Raw genomic sequence first — 26,229 nt, 5'->3', positions numbered from 1 at the left:
CTCCTGCAGCTTTATTGTTTTTCAGTCGGGTTACTGCTACGTGGATTGGTAGCAGTAACCCGACTGGTAATTTTTCATCCTATTTCGATGATGAATTTTCGATGAATTTATATTTGCACCTAAGGGTGCAAATATAAATTCGCTTAAATCGATACATCCAACTATCTGTCTGGCATTTTTTGAAAATAAGGAGAAACCGCATCCAGGAGATATAAAACAAGTAAAACGTGCTAACGTCGGCCGGCCCGAATTTTGTGTACCTACCACCATGGATTTTGTATTTTAATTATTTGTTAACATTCAAAACGGGATTCATATCGGGATATTGGTATTTAATTTGGCAAAATATCATCTAAATCTATTGAAAATTAGGCCTCTGAACCGAACTGAACCGATAAGACCCATTATCTATGGTCTCAAGAATTCATATCGGGAAGTCGGTATTTAAGTGGGCCTTTATCAGTAATATGCCAATTGGGATCATACTTGGTACGGATGCTGGAAGTTGCAACAGAAGTTTTTGTGCCAAATTTCAGGCGATTCGGATTGTGGGATCGGTTTATATGGGGGCTATATCAGTTTATAGACCGATTCGGATCATACTTGCAAAGATGTTTGAAGACAGAACAGAAGTCATTGGGCAAAATTTGAGCCAAATCGGATAAAATTTGAGGCCTATAATCGTTCAACAAATCAAAACTGGAAACAGTTTATATAGGGGCTATACGGTTGCTGGAAGTCGGAATACAAGTCTTTGGGCAAAATTTCATCTAAATTTTATGAAAATTTAGGCTTCTAGGGACTCAAGAAGTAAAAAATGGGGATCAGATAATATGGCCCATTTGCAATTTCCAACGACCTACATTGATAAGAAGTTTTTTGCGAAATTTCTAGAGGATGCCTTTATTCGTTCGAGCGCTATCGTGATTTTCACAGATTCTCACAGAAGAACATTCAGTCAAACATTGTGGAGACTTGCTGCTCTTTGAATATTTCGTTGTAATGCCTTTCCTAAAAATACTTTTGATTTTGTTACTGATATTTTATCACACAATGGCAACTCTACGCAATAAAATATTTGTTGGCGTCGTTGAGCTAATTTGAATATATGCAATAATAATTTGTCGACTCGGTTGAGTTTTTGTGTATTGTTCTGTTGTACACATACCATTGTTGTCAATAATGCCCCACAGCTGGATTGGGTCATCAGTTCAAAGACCCTATTTTGTAATATAGACCACCAACTGCACACTCTGTCTCCAATGTCTATGGAACTATAATGCATTTACTAACTGTCCACTTCTCCGCACTTGCTTGCAATGAAGTTCTTTGGCATTTTCTGATTGCGTTGCTCATATGGTAGAATTATGCCTTGCGGCTGTTATCGACGCATATGCAACGAGGACATAATTTTATGTGAGTGCTCTTAAAACGCACTTAATTCAATATGCACTTTGGGTTGATTTGCTAAAGTGCCTTTCAGAATAGTTTTTAGCTTAATTTTGTTCCATGAATGAGAGATGCACTTTGTAGTTTATAAAGATGCATATAATATGCTACTTGGAAATTAGAACAAATCTAGGAAGCTAAAACTATAAAACTAATTAAAGTATGTTGTTGTAAAAATGTTGTAAGCAATTATGGTTTCCCATTAAAATCCATATAATATTTGTCGATTGCATTTATAAATTGAGGACAAATTTATTTAGAATTACGCATGGGTTTGGTTGTCAAAACAGCTTAATTTCTCATTGGCTCCCCTTCCACTGTATCTTCATATGAAGTTTTGGACTATCCATTAGGGTTGTCTTTAGTAGATTGGTTTTTCTTGTTGGGAAGATTTGGTTTGGCAGATAAATTTGATTTGGTTGTTGTACGGTAATTTGTTTCGATTTTTAGCTGGATTTTTTTGACTGAAGTTGAATTTTTTGTGTGACGTCGGCGTATGTTTTCAGATGGGTTATTAAACAATCCTTATGAAATTTCGAGCAAATAAGTACAAACTGTAAGAACTACGGTTGAAAAATCACGTTATTGGAACATATATATGGGAGCTATATCTAAATCTGGTATCTCTCCTGAGGTTTGTTGAAGGGACAGGATGGTTCCGACGGAGGGTGCCACAAGCTCCGGTGTAGGTAGATCCATGCTTGCGTAGGGACGGGCGGTTCTTCGCTCCCCTGCTCGGGTTTCTCCACTTCTCCAGTCTTTTTCTTCTATTCGTATATAACCTCTAGTACGAGTTCTCACATTTTCTTTTTCTTCCCTTTCGCTCTATAGGATATCACAATGGGCCAAACTGGCCTCCGAGTGAACTGACTTTTGGTGGGCAACCCATTCAACCTATTTTAACCTCTCTGATATTGTCGTAGTCGTCGAGGAAAGCGTTGTGAAAAATTTTGTCGAGATTGGTTAATCAATGCGCCTGCAGTGGCTCTTGAAGTGGAAATCGGGCGATATAAATGTATGACAGCTGCCAAATTACGAGAGAATCGGTTAACAAATGACCACTTTATTGCAATATTTCCCAAATTATTTCGAGCAAACTTCTCAGATATTGGGGTAGTCGTCAAAGAAGGCGTTGTGCAAAATTTTGGCAAGATTTTTTTTTCAATCAATCAACACGCATTGTATTCCCCTATTTATGCAGTGCATTGCGTTGGAGAGGATAGTTAACCGCCCACCACGATCAAGCAGCTCCAAAGATGATTTTGGAGATCCGGCCCATATAGGCGAGTTATATTCCATCTTCGGTCTGATGTACGTAGTGTATATATTAAGAAGAGTGAAATATTTCTTACACCGCTTAAGAAAGCCCAAGCACTTGGATGCTTCTTTCGACACTTCGAATACATGTTTTGACCAACGAACATCACATTGAATTTTCATGCCCAGATCATCAAAAGCCTCTGACTGCTTGACATCTGAACCGTCGATAGATATTGACGATTGTACAGTGTCAGTGAAACATTTGTGGGACAACAGACAGCACTGCGGAGGTCACCGTAGCGCAGAAGTTAGCATGTCCGCCTATGACGCTGAACGCCTGGATTCGAATCCTGGCGAGACCATCAGAAAAAAACTGTCAGCGGGGATTTTCCCCTCCTAATGCTGGCAACATTTGTGAGGTACTATGCATTTTAAACTTCTCTCTAAAGAGGTGTCGCACTGCGGCACGCCGTTCGAACTCGGCTATAAAAAGGAGGCCCCTTATCATTAAACTTAAACTTGAATCGGACTGCACTCATTGATATGTGAGAAGTTTGCCCCTGTTCCTTAGTGGAATATTCATGGGCAAAATTTGCAATTTGCAAACAGCACTGCGTTTTGCGTGCATTAAAATCGACTCTGTTCATTCGACCCCACTCAGAAATGGCCAGCAAATCATTGCAGGGTGTTTCGTCTATAATCCGCCTCCTGTCTTCAATCTTTCGAAAACTTGGCCTATGGTCGAATGAAAATGAATATTGGAGTAGTCGCCAAAGAGGCGTTGTGCAAAATTTTGGCAAGAATTTTTTTTCTCTTTTTTTCGATCAACCATCACGCAGGGGATGTTACCTATATATGCAGTGCATTGCGTTGGAGAGGAAAGTTTAGTATAGGAGAGGGAAAAGAGGGGGTAGTGTTAATTAAAGCTAGCTTTAATTTTCTGGTAGGAACCGAACAATGATAATCGAGAGACCGGATGCTATATCAGGTCACCCGTGGAGCGATTTTTGCGGAACCCAAATTGTCGGTCGCTAAGAAGACCATTAGACTCTAAGTATCTAACAAGATGGTAATTGACCATGCTCTATATAACCTTGGAAAGCGCGGAGTATAACGCTATTGCTCGGTAATTCGCAGAGTCGGTTGGCTCACCCTTCTTGGGGATAGGCTGCACGTTCGCAATCTTCCAACGCGCCGGAAAACCACCCGCACGGTAAGCAAGGTTGAAAAGATGGTAACTCTCCATAACCTTGGAAAGTGCAGAGTATAATGTTGAAGTTGAAATCGGGCGATATATATATATATATGAGAGCTATATTTAAATCTGAACCGATTTCCATGAAATTCGCCAGTCCAGAGGAAATCCTTCCTGCCAAATTTCGAGAGAATCGGTTAACAAATGACATAACCAAATCGGGCAAACATATGGTAGCTATATCCAAATCTGAATTTCAATAGGCTTCGCCTCTAGGCCGAAAATATGCCTGTACCATATTTTAAGATGATCGGATGAAAACTGCGAACTGTACTTTGTACACAAATTAACATGGAAAGACGGACAGACGGACATAGTTAAATCGAATCAGAAAGTGATTCTGAGTCGATCGGTATACTTATCAATGGGTCTATCACTCTTCCTTCTGGTTGTTACAAACAAATGCACTAATTTGTAATACCCTGTACCACAGTAGTGGTGTAGGGTATAAATAGGATTTAATCCTTATTAATGACCGTTACAATCAAAGGTATTTCTTTTACCTATTTGAGGCGAAATTTTTTTCTTGTAATATTTCATATATTTTTATTCGCAGACTTCATATTTGTATTGTTTATAACAATTGTCTTTATTTTTATATATGTTTCAGATAACAAAGCCAGCTAAGAAATCAACATTAAAGTGGGGTAAGTACAGATAATAAATTCCTATGTATTTTTAGTACCCTATTACTTATTGCTTTTATACGCACCACCATGGAATGGGGGTATACTAACCTAGTCATTCCGTTTGTAACACCTCGAAATAATGATCGGCCCATTTGCAATCCCCAACGACCTACATTAATATAAAGTATCTGTGCAAAATTTTAAACGGCTAGATTCGATTGCTATTGTGATTTCGACAGACGGACGGCTAGATCGACTCAGAACGCCGAGGCGATCAAGAATGTATATACTTTATGGGGTCTTAGACGAATATTTCGAGGTGTGGGTATGGTAGTGAGTATAAAAAGCGTTGCTTTTGTTTAGCACGACACGGTATATTTCGAGGTGTTACAAACAGAATAATGAAATTAGTATACCCCCATCCTATGGTGGAGGGTATAATAAATCGTGACAAAAACATAACTGTATCAAGTCTCAGTCCGCTATCATTATTTGTGAAAACAGTAGTGCGATAGCAATCAGTCCACGCATGGACGAACGGATGTGACTCAAGTTCTTCGAATATACAAAAGTTACAAAAAACAAGCAAAAAGGCGTTAAGTTCGGCCGGGCCGAACTTTGGATACCCACCACTTCGGGTATATATGTAAATCACCTTTCATCAAAATCCGGTGAAAATTGCATACCTTATGTCACATAGCAGTTATATCGAAATATGATCCGATTTGGACCAAATACTAATAAATACAAGTCATTGTTCAATTGTGTATAAAAAAATATTGGTATTTTTAGTAGCTACAACAGGGATATCGAAAAGCCTAACATAAATCAATATGTCAGATTTCAGTTCAATCGAATCGAGATATAGGCCTATATGGCAGCTATATGCAAATCTTTATCGATCTAAACCAAATTGCAGAAATAAGTGTAGGGGCTTAACTTAACTCTCTGTCCCAAATTTCGGCAAAATCGGATAATAAATGTGGTTTTTATGGGCCCAAAACATTAAATCGAGAGATTGGTCTATATGGCAGCTATATCCATATCTGATGCGATTAGGCCCAAATTAAAGAAAGATGTCGAAGGGCCTAGGACAGCTCACTGTTCCAAATTTCAGCAAAATCGGATAATAAATGTGGCTTTTATGGGCCTAAGACCCAAAATCGGAGGATGGGTCTATATGGCAGCCAACCAAATCTAAATTAACAAAGGATGTCGAAGGGCTTAACACAACTCACTGTCCAAAATTTCAGCAGAATCGGATAATAAATGCGCTTTTAATGGGCGTAAGACCCTAAATCGGAGGATCGGTCTATATGGCAGCTATATCCAAATCTGGAGCGATCTGGGCCAAATTTACGAATGATGTCAAAAGGCCTAACACAACTCACTGTACCGAATGTCAGCAAAATCGGATATTAAATGTGGCTTTTATTGGCCTAAGACCCTAAATCGGCGGATCGGTTTATATTGGGGCTATATCAAAGAATCTGTGCAAAGTTTCAGCTCAATATCTTTATTTTTAAATTCTGTAGCGTGATTTCAACGGACAGACGGACGGACATGTCTAGATCGTCTTAGATTTTTACGCTGATCAAGAATATATTATATACTTTATAGGGTCGGAAATGGATATTTCGATGTGTTGCAAACGGTTTTTATACCTTCGGTGGTGGGTATAAAAATCGTTTAAGTCAGAATCCTCAAAATCGGCCTTTCTTCAGATATTTATAAATGTATCGTCAGATTCATGAAAATCTATGGCTTTTACGAAATAAAACAAGTAAAACGGCATTAAGTTCGGCCGGGCTGAACTTTGGATACCCACCACCTCGGGTATATATGTAAATCCCACTTCGTCACAATCCGGTGAAAATTGAATAACTTAAGCACCCAAATTCGGCACGCACATTGAGTGGTTTAATTTATTGGGTTGCGCAAAAAGTAATTGCGGATTTTTTAAAAGAAAGTAAATGCATTTTTAATAAAACTTAGAATGAACTTTAATCAAATATACTTTTTTTACACTTTTTTTCTAAAGCAAGCTAAAAGTAACAACTGATAACTGACAGAAGAAAGAATGAAATTACAGAGTCACAAGCTGTGAAAAAATTTGTCAACGCCGACTATATGAAAAATCCGCAATTACTTCTTGGGCAACCCAATATATGTCGCTATTAAATTTTGTAGAACAAAATAGTGGTCTTTTTGGCAGATATATCCAATATAAACCGATCTCAACCATATTAAGGTCGGATATCGTGAGGTTTAGAAAAACTCACTGTTTCAAATTTTAGCGAAATCGGGCAATAAATAAAGTTTTTATGGGCTTCAGTCACCTTATCGGCAGATCGGTCTATATGGCAGCTATGTCTAAATATAGTCCGATCAGAACCATATTTAGGGCGGATGTTGGGAGGTCTTATCCTACTCACTGTTTAAAATTTCAATGAAATCGGGTAATAAATAAAGATTTTATTGGCTTCAGACCCCTTATCGGCAGATCGGTCTATATGACAGCTATATCTACATATAGTCCGATCTAAACCATATTTAGGTCGGATGTTGGGAGGCCTTAACCTACTAACTGTTTAAAATTTCAGCGAAATCGGGTAATAAATAAAGTTTTTATTGGCTTCAGACCCCTTATCGGCAGATCGGTCTATATGACAGCTATATCTACATATAGTCCGATCTAAATCATATTTAGGTCGGGTATCAGGAGGCTAAAAATAAATCGCTGTTTCAAATTTTAGCGAAATCCGTTAAAAAATAAAGCTTTTATGAACTTCAGGACCTTTATCGGCAGATCGGTCTATATGACAGCTGTATCTAAATATAGTCCAATCTGTACCATATTTGGGTCGGATGTTGAGAGGCTTAAAACTGAGCACTATTCCAAATTTCAGCGAAATCGGATAAAAAAAAATAAAGCTTTTATGTCCTTCAGACTCTTTATCGGAAGATCGGTCTACATGGCAGCTATATCTAAATATAGTTCGATCTGAACCATATTTTGTTCAGATGTCGGTAGGCTAAAAATAACCCACTGTTTTAAATTTCAGCGAAATCGGGTAATAAGTAAAGCTCTTATGGCCTTCAGACCCTTTTTCGGGCGATCGATCTATATGGCAGCTATATCTAAATATAGTCCGATCTGATCCATGTTTACGTCAAATGTCGGGAGGCTTAAAAGAACCCACTGTTGCAAATTTCAGCGATATCGGGTAATAAATAAAGCTTTTACGACCTTCAGACCCTTTAGAGGGAGATCGGTCTATATGGTAGCTATATCTAAATATAGTTCGATCTGAACCATTTTTAGGTCAGTTGTTGGAAAATCGGTCTATATAGCAGCTATATCCAAATATGGTCCGTTTAAGAACTTAACCAGCGTGCATCAAAACGACGTACCTGTGCCAAATTTCAGCTCAATATCTCAATTTTTGAAGGCTCTAGAGTGATTACAACAAACGGACGGACAGACACGGCGATCCGAAATATATATACTTTGTAGGGTCGGAAATTGATATTTCGATGAGTTGCAAACGGAATGACTAAATGAATATACCCCCTATCTGTCTATCAACGAACAACATTTGAAATGTCCATAACTGTTTTATTCCACGAAATTCTCTATTTCTGAATATTTTAATAATCACCATATTTTTTTATTTAATACATTTTAAATTCAATATTTAAAATTAAACATAAACAATTTTTTTGGCAAAAAGCAAACAATAATAAAAACTACAAAAACATTTGAATTATATGTCCATCTTGATTGATGCATTAATGATAGTAAAACTAGCACACACACGCTTTAGGGTGTGAATGTATGTAATTGCTAATGTTTGTAGAAAACTAATATTTAATTGGGCGCACTTCCTTTGTGAATAAAAGTCATAGTCGTCGTATTGTACACAAATACTTTGTGTGTTAACCATTGCGAATAATACAAATAATGGAGATTGTAAAAGAATCAAATAATGACTCATTTACCGAGTTTATGTCAAAATAATAATATCATGAAGTCAAACGTCGAATTGTTGATAGTGATAATGATTAGAAAATTCACATGCTGCGTCGTTGTACAAATACTGGCCGGCTAGAGCCATAAATTTGTTCAATCGTGAAAGTTTCTATTGTGTCTTCTTTCTCTTTGGCTAATTATATTCTTTATCAATTTGTTGATGGTTAGTTTTTTTCATATGACACTTCATGATGCTGTCTTCATAAATTTGCAATGCTATGGTTTATTTAATTATAAATGATATAAATATGTGCAAGCGTCTGTTGTGTCCTGGAAATACAAGCACTTATTTGATATAGAAATAAAAATAACAAAAATCAAACGATAAGGGAGTAATGATTAAAATCATCGTTATGTACTAAAAAGAGAAAATTACCAAACGCTTAGGTTTTGTGCGGTTTTTTCTGCAACTCTTTACAACTGGAAAAACGGAATTTTTGGCACCCGTTCTACAGGGCTAATCCTGGGTAGGACATTGATATGATGGGCTAGTTGATCAAGTACTTCCTGAAAAATTTGGTAAATTCTTTATATCGTAGGATGAAACCAGTGCGGATAACACAACTTCCATAGTAGTCCTAAGAACTAGGTGGTCTTAGAAAGGGTTGTACAAGACGATCTGATACCCAACAACGGATATATATTCTTGATCGTCTTTACATTCTAAATCGATTTAACCATGTCCATCTGTCGCAAACTTTCGAAAGTATAGAGCTAGGCACTTGAATGTTGCACAAATATTTCTTATGTGTAGTGTAGATCGCTTGGAATTGTAAATGGGCTATATTGGTCCATGTTTTTATATGGCTGCCATATAAACCGAACTTGGTTCTTGACTTCTTGAGCCTCTAGAGGGCGCAATTTTTATCTATGCTAAGTATGGTTCAAATCGGTCTATAACCTTATATAGCTCCCATATAAACCGATTTCGGATTTTGACATTTCAGCCTCAAGAAGTTGTAATTATTATCCGATTTGGTTGAAATTTTGCATGATGCGTTTTACTTAGTTTTCCAGCAACTATGTCAAGTATGGTTTAAATAGATTAATAACCTGATATAGCTCCCATTTTAAACGATCTACCGGCCTCTAAAGACGCAATTATTATCCGATTTGGCTGAAATTTAGCTTGTAATGTTTTGACTTCCAAAACATATGCCAAGTATGGTCGAAATCGGTTCATTAACTGAAATAGCTCCCTTATAAATCGAATATTGATTTTTTGAGAGGGCGCAATTCTTACCCGCGATGGATGAACTTTTGTACAACGAATTCTTCTATCATCTTAAACATACGTGCTATATATGGTTTGAATCGGTCTATAGCCTGATATAGCTCCCGTATAAACCGATCTCACGATTTTCCGTCTTGGACTCCTACAGGGTGTAATTCTTATCCGGTTTGGCTGAAATTTTGCACAGTAACTTCTACTATGGTCTTCAACTTCCAAACCAAGTATGGTTCGAATCGTCCCAGAACATGATACAGCTCCAATAGCAAAACAATTCTTATCCATTATCCTTTGTTTGTCTATAAAGAAATACCGGGCAAAGAACTTGAAAAATGAGATCAATTGTGGAGCGTATATAAGATTCGGCCCGATCGAACTTAGCATGCTTTTACTTGTTATAGTTGTCCATGTATTCTTTTAATAAAGATACAGGTCCCTATTGCTGTTCGACTTTCTTAAAATTTTGTACCAGTCACTTTTTTGGTCCAAGAACAAACGCTATTGATTTTGAAAAAAGCGGTCCAGATTAAGATATAGCTCCCATATATATCTTCCATCCGATATGCCCTTTTAAAACTGCAGAAACCAAAATTTTAGTCAGAACTTTGTAAAACTTAGCGCAAGGTGCGCTGTTTGATATCCCAATACGTGTGCAAAGTTTCATCAAAATCGGTTCAGATTTAGATATAGCTTCCATTTGTAACTTTCATCCGATATGACCTGTTAAGGCTGTAGTTTTGGTCCCGTCTTTACAAAATTTAGCGTGAGGTGTTTTATTTGACGTCCAAATACTTGTGCAAATTTTATCAAAACCGGTTCAGATTTAGATAAAGCTCCCATATATATCTTCCATCCGATATACGTTTTTATACCCACCACGATAGGATGGGTGTATACTAATCTAGTCATTCCGGTTGTAACACCTCGAAATTTTGATCTGTGACCAAATAAAGTACATATATTCTGGATCGTCTCGACATTCTGAGTCTATCTAGCCATGTCCATCCGTCCGTCTGGCGACATCACTATAGCTGTCGATCGCGTTAAGCTAGCCGCTTGAAATTCTGCACAGATACTTTTTATTGATGTAGGTCGTTGGGGTTTGCAAATGGGCCATATCGGTTCAAATTTGGATATAGCCCCCATATAAGCCGACCCCCGCATTTGACTTCTTGAGCCCCTAGAAGCCTCAATTTTCATTCGATTTGGCTAAAATTTGGAACAAAGACTAGAGTTATGACTTCCAACATCCATGCCAAGTATGATCTGAATCGGTCAATAAACAGTTATAGCCCCCATATTAACCGATTTCACGATTTGATTTCTTGAGTCTGTAGAAGCCTCAATTTCCATTCGATATGGCTGAAATTTGGTACAAAGGCTTGTGTTATGACTTCCAACACCCATGCCACGTACGATCCGAATCGGTCTGTAAACTGATATAGCCCCCTTATTAACCGATTCCCGGATTTGACTTCTTCAGCCCTTAGAAGCCTAAATTTTCACCTGATTTGGCTGAAATTTGGACCAAAACCTTATCTTTTGACTTACAATATCCATGGCAAGTTTTATCCGAAACGGACAATATGGGGATATAGGCCACCCTAAGTATCGAAATCCCGATATGACTTTTTGAGACTTAAATAATTCATTGGACCGTACTTTTTCAAAGCTGATGCGAATCGTAACGTAACTGTGTATGGTGAGCGCTGTCGTGAGATGATATTCAACTCTTTTTTGCCCAAAATCCAAAGATTGACTTGCAGGATATGTGGTTTCAACAAGACGATGCACGCGTAACAATGGACTTATTGAGAAACGAGTTCGGCGAACATTTAATTTTACGTTCGGGATCAGTCAATTGGTCGTGCGATTTAACGCCTTATGACTAATTTTTGTAGGGCAGCATTTATTCGTGAGATACCGGTCGAAATGTTGGAAAGAGTATGCCAAAATTGGACAAAGCGGATGGACAATTTGAGGCGCAGTCACGATCAACATTTGCATGAAATAATCTTCAAACATTAAATTATGTGGACAACTATCGATCTGACTAGATTTAGACATAGATCCTATGTATTAAAAGTAGTGCGTAGTCACAGTGATGTAGGGTATTATATATTCGGCTCCGCCCGACTTTTTTCTTTCTTTACGCCATAGGATGGGGGTATAGTTATTTCGTCATTCCGTTTGAGAACGTCATTTTGAAAGAGAAAAAAATTTAGCTTGTTTCTCTTTCGAGATGAGCTCAATGATCGGAAATTTTCTTTGCAAATGCAAAAGGAATGCCAGAGATCGCAACACACTAACCACTCTGGGAAGCATTTTATAATAGGGTTATAATTACTCATCAGCCATGTTAGATGTGAACGCTCGACAACTTTATCTGTATTTTTCTCAATGTGTCTTTTTGTGTAATGGCAAAATTGTTGTATATATTTTTGTTCGTCATTCTTGCTCGATCTAGATGTCCGTCCGTCTGTCGGTCGAAACACGCTAACTTTCGAAGGAGTAAAGCAAGGTGCTTGAAATTTTACAAAATTAAATCCTATTGAGTAGGTCGGTTGGGATTGTGAATGGGCCATATCGGTCCATTTCTGAGCTTCTATTACGCGAAATTCTTATCCGATTTAGCTGAAATCTTGTAATATTACATCTATGGCATTCAATAGTTTGGTGACATTCCAAGTATGGTTCGAATCGGTCCAAAACCTGATATAGATCCCATATTAACCAGTCTCCCGATTATATTTCTTGATCCTCTAGAGTGCATAGTTCTTATCCGATTCGGCTGAAATTTTACATAGTGACTTTTATGACCTCCAGCATACGTGTCAGGTACAGTTTGAATCAGTCCAAATCCTGATATAGATCCCATATAAACCAATCTCCCGTTTGCACTTCTTGAGCCCCTAGAGGTCGCAGTTCTTGTCTGATTTGGCTGACATTTTGCGTAACACCTATGTCTTTCCTCTTCTCTCTTTTTCCTGCGAATAAACGTTTATTCGTTCTTTTGCTCAGGTATTACTACCCTACGGGAAATGTATAGTCAATTGCCCCAAATATACCGGTGCTTAACTGGAGAATTAGTTACCTGTTACCCGACATATCCTACAGGGAATGAAAAGTTTTCAATTGCCATAATTTATGATTCTTAATTATTTGTGCTTTTCCGTTATATATTTGCTAAATCCTTAAAAATGCTTGCAAAGTATACTCAACCTTTTCGAACTGTCCCAGGACCTATCCTACGGTGTTAGAATGGTGGCAAGTCGTCACCTCGAGCGACAAACCCTTATAAAAATGATAGGTTTTTTCCATGCTAGGGGACGAGAACTGGAATCGGTCCCTATCACTAGACCTGTCCCGTGACAGGTTTGGGACTTGTCCCATTTCCCGTAGGGTACTCACTGTATGTATGCCGCATTACCGACATAAGTAACATTTCGACACTCCTGGTTGATACTAATCGATATTCGCTTTTTAGATCTGTTTACGCTCTTCGTACTTTTAACATACTGAATGAATTCATCTATCACGGTTTGATCGGGTTGTAAAATCACAATCACAAACTAGTCTGATTGTTGATTGTCAATATGGTATATAACACTGTTAAAAATATGATTTGTGAATTTGTTTACTACTTTTCGTGTATTTATATGTTCTCGAAACATTTACTACACATACGCTTATAACTATCTTAGAACTAAATAAATTTTTAATCTAAATCATTTTTAAAATATCAAACGTCGACGTATTGGCTGTTGGTGGATCACAGATAAAGGCTTACAGCTTCCACTAGTTTCTGTTGTAATGGTGGGTACTGGTTTTAATGATGATCTTGATTTTGCCAAAGGTCTCAGTTTGGATCCTAAGGCTATTTGGAACATTTGCACAGTATTCTTTTCGGTGCTGAAGGATACAGATTTAGATATTAATTTTGGAGCTGAACTGTTAGCAGGAGTTACTTTCAAGGCTGGTTTCAATTTGTTGTCAATGTTACTTGGTGAAGGCAATAGGTTGTTTGAGGATGACGATGTATTAACTGGTAAATCCAATTGCTTGCGTACTATTTTGGATGATTGTTGTTTGTGTTTGTGTTTTAATTCGGCATCTCCGCAACATTTCACGATTGGAATGGAAGTTTCATAAATACAAGTCCTGGAGGTTTTCACTGTAGCTCGAATGGTCAAAGTTTGCGTTGATTTGACATATTTAAAATTATCTTCTTCATTGGATGATGAAGTATTTAAAACATTTAAAAATATTTTCAATACTCTAACAATAAGCAAAAGGATATCAATAACTGATTTTGCCATATTGTCTTCGTTCTTCCGTATCGTTGGGACCTCAGCCAATTTGTTATTCATTTTAGATGATAATTTTCTTAGATTGTTAAATGTGTTTGCTTTGAAATGCCTAAGGAGAATGATGTCTATCTCTGAGATGGTCTTAATATTTATAGCGATAGACTAAAATTTACCTGAGGATGCTGAAAATGCTTTTCATAACACAGGTAACGAATATTAAGGATGTCGTTGTCCTACACTTATCTTCATCCACACGTTCCCTGCGGTTTATTGTTTAACATTTAGAAATCACCTAATTGATCCGCTGTCATAAAATAATGAAATATCAACAACTTCAGCATCCTCCACTATCAGTAACTGTTTTACCATATAAATGCGTTTAACTTTGTTTTATGTTAAAATTCATAGAACATTTGAACATATGCAGGTATACATCCGGTGGTGGATGGTGCCGGAACTTAAAATTATTTTGTTAAAATCATGTCCTAATTATAATACAACAAATGTGGGAGGGTTAGGCGATTAAAAGAGTATTTCAGAATGAAACTGGATTAGGTGCATATCAATCAGCACCACTTATAGAATTGCATGGTTGACATTGAGATTTCCGGTATTTCCAAAGTGTGAAGAAATGTGTAAATACATGATGTATGTTTGACAATTGTTTGGCTAATCACATGTTTATGGTAATCCTTCAATGAATGTTTCAATGAATGCTTTCTTAAGGATTAAATTTTGTTGTAAGACTTCAGCTTGTTGGTCCTTGGGCGAAAGAGGTAATCCGGCACTTTAGTACTTATAGAAAAAGTGTTTGAATAGGATATTTTTCCCATGAGGAAACATAGGGCAGACTTCTTCCTTGTCAATGAGAGATGCTCACTTTTAAGTGTAGCTCAATGATAACACAAACTCCTTTTTGCATATTTGCATACTTGTATGATGTACAATATGTTTGATTGTCTGTTCATATGTATTTCGAAGGTGTTCTTACGATTTAAACTTAATGCTTATATTAATTTTATTAAATTATAATAAATTTATGGACAAAAATATGATCAGTAATTTTGCTTCGAATTGTTCATTAGTTTACTTACCAAAATCGCCGCATTCAATAAAAGTGGCAGCCCCATATAATAAAAAAAGTGAAAGTGTGCTAAGTTCGGCTGGGCCGAATCTTATATACCCTCCACCATAGATCACATTTTTCAAGTTCTTTGCAAAGTTTCTAAGAGGATAATGGGGGGTCATAACATGAAATCCCCAAGTATTTACCCGGAGGTCGGTTTATATAAGAGCTATATCCGTTTAAGACTGATTCGGACTATTGGAAGTCATATGAGAAATCATCGAGCAAAATTTTAGCCAAAAAGGATGAGAATTACGCTTACTAGGGGCTCAACAAGTTAAAAGGCATTAGTTCGCCCGCGCCGAACTATAGATACCCACCATATCGGATATATATATTAAATACCTTTCATCATAATACGGTGAAAAATGCTTCATTCTTTAACCCATAGCAGCTATATCTAAATATAGTCCGATCTCCACCATATTCTGGAAGGTTATGTCACAGTCTAACACAACTCATTGTACCAAAGTCATCGGTTAAAAAATGTATCTTTTATGGGCCTAAGAACTTTTATTGCCAGATCGGTATATGTATATGGCAGCGATATCCAAAGCGAAATCGAGTAATAAACGCGAAATCGAGTAATAATAGGTATATATTGCAGCTATATCGAAATATAGCCTGATCTTGATCATACTCGGTCAAAGCGCCTAACAAACCTCATTGTGCTAAATTTCAGCAAAATTGGTTAATATTCACTTTTAATGGGTTTAAGACCTTAAATCGTCATATGATGTATTTGTGTAAAATTTTAGGCACTTAGTTTTACTGCATCGGAAGTTAACGTGCTTTCGACAGACGGACGGATGGATATAGTTAAAAATGTCATGACAATCAATCTGGATCTTAGACGTATATTTCGAAGTGTTACAAATGAAATGACGAAATAAGAACGCTCCCATTTTATGGTGGAGGGTATAAAAAGAAAACAAATAAGTAGAAGCGTACTAACTTCGGCCGGGCCGAATCTTTTATACCCTCCACCATGGATACCATTTGTCAAGTTCCGTGCCCGGTATCTTTTTACAGACAAACAAGGGTTAATGGATAAAAATTACTATACTTTTGAAGCTATATCAGGTTAAAGACCAATTCAGGCCATACTTGGTTTAGATGATGGGGACCAAAGTTGAAGTCATTGAAGTCAAAATTTCAGGGTAGTTCTATAGGGACTCAAGAAGTATAATCAGGTTTTAGACCGATTCAGATCATATTTGGCACGTAGTCTGAAGGTCACAAGAGAAATCGTTGTACCAATTTTCATTCAAATCACACAAGAACTGCCCTCTATAGGGGCTAAAGGTGTATAATCTGGAGTTCTGTTTATATGAGAGCTATATCAGGTTTTTGGCCCATTCCGGGCCATACTTGATACGTATATTGGAGGTGGAAGTCATTATGCAAAAATTGCCGCCCAATCAGACATGAACTGCTCCCTCTAAAGGCTCAAGAAGTATAATCGGGAGATATGTTTATATGGGAGCTTGAACCAATTCAAAACAAACATATCACATCCTTCGTCACACATCGGTTTATATGGCAGCTATATAAATTTCTAGACCGATTCAGACTATACTTAGGAATCATGTTGGAGATCATAGAAGAAGTCATTGTGCAAAATTTCAAAGCAAATCGGATAAGAATTACGAATTATAGAGGCTCAAGAAGTATGATCGGGAAACAGGTTTAAACGGGAGGTATATCAGGTTTTGGTTCGTTTAGGACCTTACTTGCCATTTCTGTTGTATGTCATAGACAGTGTCATAGTACAAAATTTTTGCTAAATCGGGTAATACTTTCACCGATTCAGACTATACTTAGGACTCATGTTGGAGATCATAGAAGAAGTTATTGTGCAAAATTTCAAAGCAAATCGGATAAAAATTGCGATTTATAGAGGCTTAAGAAGTGTGATCGGGAAACGGGTTTAAAAGGGAGATATATCAGGTTTTGGTTCGTTTAGGACCATACTTGGCATTTCTGTTGTATGTCATAGTACAAAATTTTTGCCAAATCGGGTAATACTTTCACCTTCTAGAGGCTCAATATATCAAATCGGGAGATCGATTTATGTGGCAGCTATATCATACATGGACTTATTTGATCTCTTTACAATCCCAAGCGACTAATAATAAGTACATGTGCAAAATTTCAAGCACCAAGCTTTACTCCTTCAAAAAATTGCCTGCTCTCGACAGACAGAGGGACGGACGTGGCTAAATGGACTTGGAATGTCAAGACGGTCAAGAATACATATATATACTTTTTTGATTTGGCCCATTTACAATTTCAACCGACCTTCAATAATGAGAAGTATTTGTGCAAAATTTCAACCGGCCAACTTTAATGCTTTTAAAGTGAGCGTGCTTTCGACAGGCAGACGGACATGTCTGGATCGACTTAAAATGTCATGACTATCAAGAATATATATACCTTATGGGGTCTTAGAGAGAAAGCCACCGTAGCGCAGAGTTTAACATGTCCGCTTATGACGCTGAACGCCTGGGTTCGAATCCTGGCGAGACCACGAGAAAAATTTTTCAGTGGTGGTTTTCCCCTCCCAATGCTGGCAACATTTGTGAGGTACTATGCCATGTAAAACTTGTCTACAAAGAGGTGTCGCACTACGGCATGCCGTTCGGACTCGGCTATAAAAAGAAGGCCCCTTATCATTGAGCTTAAAGTTGAATCGGATTGCACTCATTGATATGGGAGAAGTTTGCCCCTGTTCCTTAATGGAATGTTCATGGGCAATTTTTTTTTTTTTTTTTTGCATGGGGTCTTAGACGAATATTTCGAGGTGTTACAAGCAAAATGACGAAATTTGTATACCCGCATCCTATGATGGAGGGTATAAAAGCGAAGAAAGAAAGAACCCAAAATACCCTTTTGGGGCAAAAATTGTATCCAAATCCGCATTTTTGATTAAATTGATTGTTGAGGCTACCAATATTTTTTGGTTAGAAGAATGCTTTGCATGAGTTTAGGGGACATATCAGATTAAACAACATAATCCAAATGGGTGGTCTGGGCTTTGTGTTTTGAGAAATTGAGGGGGGTTTCCAATTTTTTAATAAAAGAAATTGCCTATATGTGATTCAAATTTCATTTAAAACGCATCTAACTATAAGTGAAAAGTGATAAGTTCGGCCGAGCCAGGCTGTGTCCTGGGTACCCACCACCATGGATTCCGTTGAAAATTTACCTTTACTTCGACTTTTATGGTCTCAAGAAGTCATTTTGGGGTATCGATATTGAAGGAGGCCTACATCAGTATATAGACCGATTCAGTTCACATTTGGCAAAGGTACTGGAAGTCGGTGTGCAAAATTTCGTCCAAAATCAGGTGAAAATTGAGGCTGTCCATTGTCTATGTCCATTTGGGGGCTATATCAGAATATAGATGGATTCGGATAATACTTGGCACAGATATTGGGAATCAAGATGGAAGTCTTGGCGTCGAATCCAGGGGTATCTGTATACAGACCTATTCGGATCATACTTGGCACAGATGTTGAAAGTCTTTGTGTTAAATTTCAGCCGAATCGGTTGAAACTTAAGGCCTCTAAGGGCTCAAGAAGTCAAAACCATATCTGCATTAATATGGTCCAATGGTTTGCAATCCCACAAGGTAAGAATTATCGGTGCAATATTTCCAGCAGACATTTTTATTCGTTTAAACGCTATCGTGATATCGACAGACGGACGGACATAGCTACATCGAATCTGCAAATGATTCTAAGCCGACCGGTATGCTTATCTAGCTCCTCTCCTTCTTAGCGTTGCAAATAATTGCAATTAGTAATAATTCCCTATACCATAGTGGTGCTGTAGGGTATAAAAAGCAAACTAATAAGACAAATGTATTACATTCATTTAGCCATATTCTGAGAAGTTGTCATTGAATGACTAGTGGCGATTTCATTAGCTGACAAAATGCTGTCTTTTAAGCCTTCTATAATGCAAGATGCTAGAAGTTCAGTGTGTATGTATATGAGCTCTCTTGTAAGTTCAATTTTCATTAGTTTTTAAGAGAAGGGAAAGTGTTTTCCTCCGCTGGGCAAGATCAACATATGCTTTACTGACTGCCATTGAGATATGTTGACGAAAGCTCAAACGTTGATCCATAAGTATACCAAGATCCTTAAACATATCAACTACCTCAAGTTCATTATTTCTTACAAAATAACTGGTATCAAAGAAATTCTTTCTTAAAATCGCATTACTTTACATTTGCAAATATTCAATTCCATCAGGTTTATATCGCACCAATCGCAAAAGAAATCCAGGTTAGACTGAAGATAACATTTTTCATCATTAAAATACCTTAAGGAGGCCACCGTAGCGCAGAGGTTAGTATGTCCGCCTATGACGCTGGACGCCTGGGTTTGAATCCTGGTTTTCCCCCTAATGCTGGCAACATTTGTAAGGTACTATGCCATGTAAAACTTCTCTCCAAAGAGATGTCGCATTGCGGCACGCCGTTCGGGCTCGCCTATAAAAACGAGGCCCTTATCATTGAGCTTAAATTTGAATCGGACTGTACTCATTCCTTAGTGGAATGTTCATGGGCAAAATTTGCATTTACCATATAGGGGTGGGCAAATCATTAATAAAGATACAGTCGGGCCGAGGTGGCTGCATTGGGAAACCCTCGAAGAAACAACAATTGATTTGGAAAAAGCATTACCAAACTTAACACTTTGTGTTATAAATTTTTGGCTGATAGATTTGACTTCCACTGTACGGTTTAGTTCTATTCTCCGATTACGACAAAATTTGTAGGATTTAAACTCCATCATTCAAAAATTCCATTAAATTGAGCATGAAATACCATTTTATTTGTGTCTAAATGTGTTCATTGTGCAACAAGTCTCAATTCCAATAGCCAGTAAAATGACAAATATTAAAGAAGTCAGATAGCTTAGCATAATGTTGTTCTTGACATTTAACCACCAGGTACTTGAACAACTTCTTGCTTTGAGTACTAGCACTCAAGTTTCATTGTTTAATATTTTGGAAAATACTCGTACTAATTTGATCCGGCATCATAAACATGTTTTTGTTTTTCTTAGCTCTTTTGTTTTTCCTCAGTTACCTGGAAGGAATGTCATAAAAGTTTGTTTTGACTGTTTGTTGTTTTGAGTAGCGATGAGTATTCGTAGAAAAATCTTTGAGGATAAAAAGGCAAAAGGTGTCATAAATATGGCATTAGGATTTGAAATTGAGATGTTTTCGATGATTTTGAAAAATTTTACAAAAGGGTGTTTGACTACAAATGATATGCTCAAACGGAAATGCAATTTATTGAATACGAGGGATGTACAGGAAGTTTGTAATAAAAAATTCTTCACTATTATTTAAATATGGAGGAGAAAATATTATATTGTAGCTTTGCATTGTAAGTTTCCAATATGTAGTACATTTATAATAAGCAATGTAAATATTTTCTATTTTAATATGAAGTTTGACCTTGAGGTAATTTGACAATAGTAAATGTTTTCATATAAGACCAATATCAATATTTATACCATACACCACTTTTGTGGTACAGGGTATTATAACTTAGTGAATTTGTTTGTAACACCCGTAAGGAAGAGAGATAGACCCATTGAAAAGTATAACGATCGACTCTGAATCACTTTCTGATTCGATTTAGCTATGTCCGTCTGTCTGTATGTCCATCCGTCTGTCTGTCTGTCGGTCCGTCTATCTGTCCATGTTAATTTGTAAAGTACAAGTCGCAGTTTTATCCGATCGTCTTCAAATTTGGTACAGGCATGTTTTTCGGCCTAGAGACGAAGCCTATTGAAATTGGAAAAAATCGGTTCAGATCTGGATACATATATATGTTCGTCCGATTTTCAGTAATAATGCAATAAAATGGTCATTTGTTAACCGATTCTCTTGAAATTTGGCAGGAAGGATTTTTTACGACTCTCGACATTACTGGTGAATTTCATGGAAATCGATTCAGATTTAGATATATATATATATATATATATATCGCCCGATTTTCACTCTTAAAGCCACTGCAAGCATATTTATTAACCAATCTTGCCAAAATTTTGCACAACGATTTCCTCGACGACTACCACAATATACATTGAGTTTAATCAAAATCGGTTTAGATTTAGATATAGCTCCCATATATATGTTCGTCCGATTTGCAGTAATATTGCAATAAGATGGTCTTTTGTTTACCGATTTTTGGCAGGAGGGATTTTCACTTGAGTTTCAATATTACTTGTGAATAGCATTCAAATCGGTTCAGATTCAGATATAGCTCTCATATATATATATCGCTCGATTTTAACTTCTAGAGTCACAGCAAGCGCATTATTTGACCCATCTTGCCAAATTTTTGCAAAACGCTTCCCTCGACGACTGCCACAGTATCTGTGAAGTTTGTTTAAAATCGGTTCAGATTTAGGTATAGATCTCATATATATGTTCGTCCGATTTTGAGAAATGTTGCAAAAAGGTGTTCATATGTCAACCGATACTGTCGAAATTTTTCAGGAACGATTTTCTTATGACTCTCAATATTACTGGTGAATTTCATAGAAATCGGCCCAAATTTAGATATAGCTGTCATATTTGTATATCGCCAGATTTTCACCCCAAGAGCCACAGCAAGCATATTTATTGACCAATCTTGCCAAAATTTTGCACAACGCTTTCCTCGACGACTACCATATTATCTGAGAAGTTTGCTCGAAGTCGGTTCAGAATTAGATACAGCTCCCATATATATGTTCGTCAGATTTTGGGTAATTTGCCATAATGTTGTCATTTGTCAACCGTAGTTATTACAGTTTGAACATATTTGCTCGCCGAGGTCCATCAAAATTGGTTCAGAATGGGATGGATGTAGGACCTAACATTGTGTGGTTTTCCATTTGTTTTGTGTGTGTGTGTGTGTTTCCCATTCTTATGGGTTTATCCAAAAACTTTAACAAAATGCGCCAGCTATGTAATATGTGGAAATTATGAGATTTTTTTCCAAATTTACCTGAAATGTGTTGGGCATATTTTACAATAATGTTGATTTTCCAATAGGAAATTTTATTTTATGATACTAGATTGGCTGGTAGCCATGTGACTTGAAATACCGCAACTACGACTTAACTCAGGTAAAAATATGTTCAGTGACATGACTTAACAAAGTCAATTCTAAATCATATGTATAATTGATGGGCGATTTGTACGATTTAAAGAAAAGTCTATGTCGGTTTTGGCTTTCCCACGAACATCGCATTCAGTAACAGAGGAAGAATGTTTAATGTCTTGAAATATGCTCGAAAAACATTTAAGCAAAAGGATAAGGGGCTCTCCTAAATGGCGAATAGTTGTTCAGAATCGAAATTCATTGGTTGAAAATCCATAATTTCAGGGTTAGTGGAAATTTTGTAGTTTTATAAAACCTCGGCTGTAGAAAAGGACTAAACTTTCCTTCGTATTCCGGTTATACCCACAGCGATTATTTTATTCTTTAGACAAAAAAACTTTTTCCTTATTGTTTTGTACATAAGTATACTAAATTAAACATTTATAACAAAAGTAATAAAATTTTCTCTTAGGATAACTTTTTACATTTTATAAATATTCGTATATCTTATTCTGGACCGAATTTAGTTGAATTAGTTCGACTTAGAATTTCGAGCAAATGTGTTCAAAATTGTAATAAGTACGGCTCTATATGTGCAAATAGGGCGGTATATATGTATATGGAAACTAAATAGAAATCTGAACCGATTTTGAGAAAAATTACCAAAAATGTATTTTGTCGTAAGAGTTTTATATATCGTATGCTAATTTTGACAATCGGTTGACAAATGATCCCATTATTGAATTATTACTCAAAGTCTGACGATTATATAAATGGAAGCTGTATCTAAATCTGAATGGATTTCAAACTCTTTAAGCATTGTGGTAGTCGTCGAGAAAACGTTGAGCAGAATTTTGTGAAGATTAGTCAATAAATGGGCTTGCAGTGGCTCTAGAAGTGAAAATCGGGCGAAATATATATATGAGAGCTATATCTTAATCTGAACCGATTTTTATGAAATTCATCAGTAAAGTCAATAGTCTTAAGAAAATCAAATCCTTCCTGCCAAATTTCGAAAGAACCGCTAAACAAATGACCCCATTATTGCAATATTACTCAAAATCGGACAAACATATATATGAGAGCTACATCTAAATCTGAACAGATTCGACCAAACTCCTAAGATATTGTGACATTCGTGAATGTAAGCGTTATGGAAAATTTTGGGAAGATAGTGCTTGCAGTTGCTCTTAAAGTGAAAATCGGACGATATATATAAGAAGCTATATCCAAATCTGAACTGATTTTCATGAAGTTCATCAGTAACGTCGAAAGTTATAAAAAAAAAATCCGTCTTGCCAAATTGCGAGTGAATCGGTTAATGAATGGCCATGTTATTGCAATATTAGTCTAAATCGGACGAACATATTTATGGGAGGTATATGCAAATCTGCACTTTTTTTTTCTAAATTAAGTTGGTTTCGTCTCTAGGCCGAATATAATGCCTGTACCTCGTATGCAGTCTCCTCGTAAGGCAGCTAAACCGATGAGATCAGCAAGCGACCAGAGTTTTTAGTCTCCATCCTCACAGACGTCACATTACCTTGCTAAAGTTTCATTGAAGGATAGAGTTGAAACATTTGTTTCCCACAATACATGTCCTTATCTTATCACCAGAGGGTGGAGTAAAGACAGAGTAGTTACTATTGCCTAACCCAGACACCTTATTTATAAAAACAGTTCCTGAATCAATCGATCCATGGTTGAGAGTAATAAAGATTTGGTTCGGCCGAACTTAACACCCTTTTATTTGTTTTCCCCTCCTAATGCTGGCAACATTTGTGAGGTACTATGCCATGTAAAACTTCTTTCCAAAGAGGTGTTGAACTGCGGAATGCCGTTCGGACTCGGTTATAAAATTTGCAATAGGGCTCTAGAACTCAAGATCCGAGATCGTTTTTTATGGCAGCTATATCAAAACATGGATATGGCCCATTTACAATTCCAATCGACCTATAAAAATAGGAAGTATTTGTGGAAATTTTCAAGCTCCTAGCTTTACTGATTCGATATTTAGCATGCTTTACCCAGACAGACGGACATAGTAAAATCGGCTAGGAATGTTAAGACGATCAAAAATGTACATGAGCAGCCATATGGATGACATTGATCAGTGTATTCGGAATCTAAATGACGATCTCTTGTTTGTGAGTAGGCCAAGACGAATGGTCTTTATCTGAATCCTCAGAAATCGAAGTGCCTGATTGTTGAAATGAGTAAGAGATTGTCGTTGCGCCATATTGATGTCATTGTTAATGGTGAAAAGATCGCAATAGTTATCATCGCTATGAATTTGGGGGTGGTCATTAACAGCTCTCTAAATCTGGCAGACCACATCAATACTACGACTCGCAGAGTCTGAATGTGGCATACAATAGCATTATACGCTATGTGTATGGACTGAGTAAGATGTACTATGTATATGTATGTATCGCCACTCAATTTCTGCACAAGATTATCTTCAGACAGAAACCAAGGTATTGGATTGGACAACCTTTGTGCTGCAATCTATCAACTGAAAGCGCTATTGTAAAACTTGACATTTTTGAGGTTATACGTACTCAGAACGTTTTGACATACGAGCGCTATTTGTATTGTTTACAGTAACTTAAAAGATTCATATCGCCCCAAAAAATAGAAGTAAATCGTGAACATTTTCGTACGATAATTTTTTACAACTTTCGACGTGGATTAACTCAACAACAGTGCTACGATGCATTTAATTAAATTTTTGGCGACGAAGCTCCATCAAGGACCAGTTTTTATTGATGGTATGGTGAATTCAACCGACGTCGTAGTTCAATCCAAGACGAATTTCGTGTAGGTCGTCCAAAATCAGTTGTTGTTCCAGAAACCATTGATGCTGTGCGCCAACTGATATTGCAAGATCGTCATGTGTCTTATCGTGAGATTGAGACAACCTTAGGCATTAGTGGGACCAGCATACACCCAGTATTGCATAAAGATTTGACCGTCAACAAAAATTTGTTCGCGTTGTATCCCGCACAATTTGTCAATCACTTAAAAAAAAGGCTAGTATAGATTGGTCGACAAAAATGCTCCGAAAATACGAAACAACTAAATTTTTGAGCACTGAAAACATCGATTTGATGAGTCAACCGCCTTATAGTCTTGACTTGGCACCGAATGACTTATTTTTAGTCCCGTATGTAAAAAATCAAATGAAAGGTCAACGTTTTTCGACACCTGAAGAAGTGGTTAATGCATTCAGAATGCATGTTTTGGAGATACCTCAATCAGAGTGGCAAAATTGCTTCGACAATTGGTTCAAACGCATGCAAATGTGTATAGATCTTAAGGGGAATATTTTGAAAAACAATAAAGCGATTTTCGATGAATAATATATGTTTTTGTGTTCTCTAATCCCGAAATATAAAAGGCAACACTCGTATACAACAGATTTAGGTTCGTAAGATCCAGTAAAAGAAGAAATCATACCATTGAGACGACGAAGTCTAGTATCCGAATGGCATACTTGGAATACTCTTCCATATAATTTGCAGGGCTTAAACAACGCTTTTACGTTTAAAATCAATCTTAAAGATTTCTTCCTAGAACATTGAACAACAAACGTTAATGTGAACATTACGATTATTTTGTTTAAGTTCAAATGATTGGCTAGTTCCTTCTCTACCCCCCTCCTTTGAGCTTTTTCACACTGCTGGACGTAGAAAGAGTAGCTCTCATAGTTTTCCTACAACATGCCATGGAGCTTGTTCGCTAGCTCGGATCTAGGGGGATTGTTTCCATTCGCGGAAATTCCCCTACAACCCACCTTGGCCTTGTTCGCGAAGACGGACT

The 26,229-nt window shown here is 37.0% G+C and overlaps 1 protein-coding gene across 6 annotated transcripts in view; it reads left to right on the top strand.

Annotated features, from left to right (window-relative positions):
- The window catches only part of LOC106095980 (uncharacterized), a 108,398-nt gene that overhangs the window by 46,715 nt on the left and 35,454 nt on the right, over nucleotides 1–26,229 (top strand). For all 6 annotated transcript variants that reach the window (XM_059366924.1, XM_059366922.1, XM_059366927.1 and 3 more), the window contains one exon: nucleotides 4,575–4,611. The gene's annotated coding sequence lies outside the window, so the exon portion shown is untranslated. The remainder of the gene's footprint in view (nucleotides 1–4,574; nucleotides 4,612–26,229) is intronic.

Source organism: Stomoxys calcitrans, chromosome 4 (assembly GCF_963082655.1).
Source record: "Stomoxys calcitrans chromosome 4, idStoCalc2.1, whole genome shotgun sequence".
In the NCBI taxonomy this organism is placed as follows: domain Eukaryota; kingdom Metazoa; phylum Arthropoda; class Insecta; order Diptera; family Muscidae; genus Stomoxys; species Stomoxys calcitrans.
The sequence above is the reverse complement of the archived record's forward strand: the minus strand, read 5'-3'. Positions and strand labels throughout refer to the sequence as shown.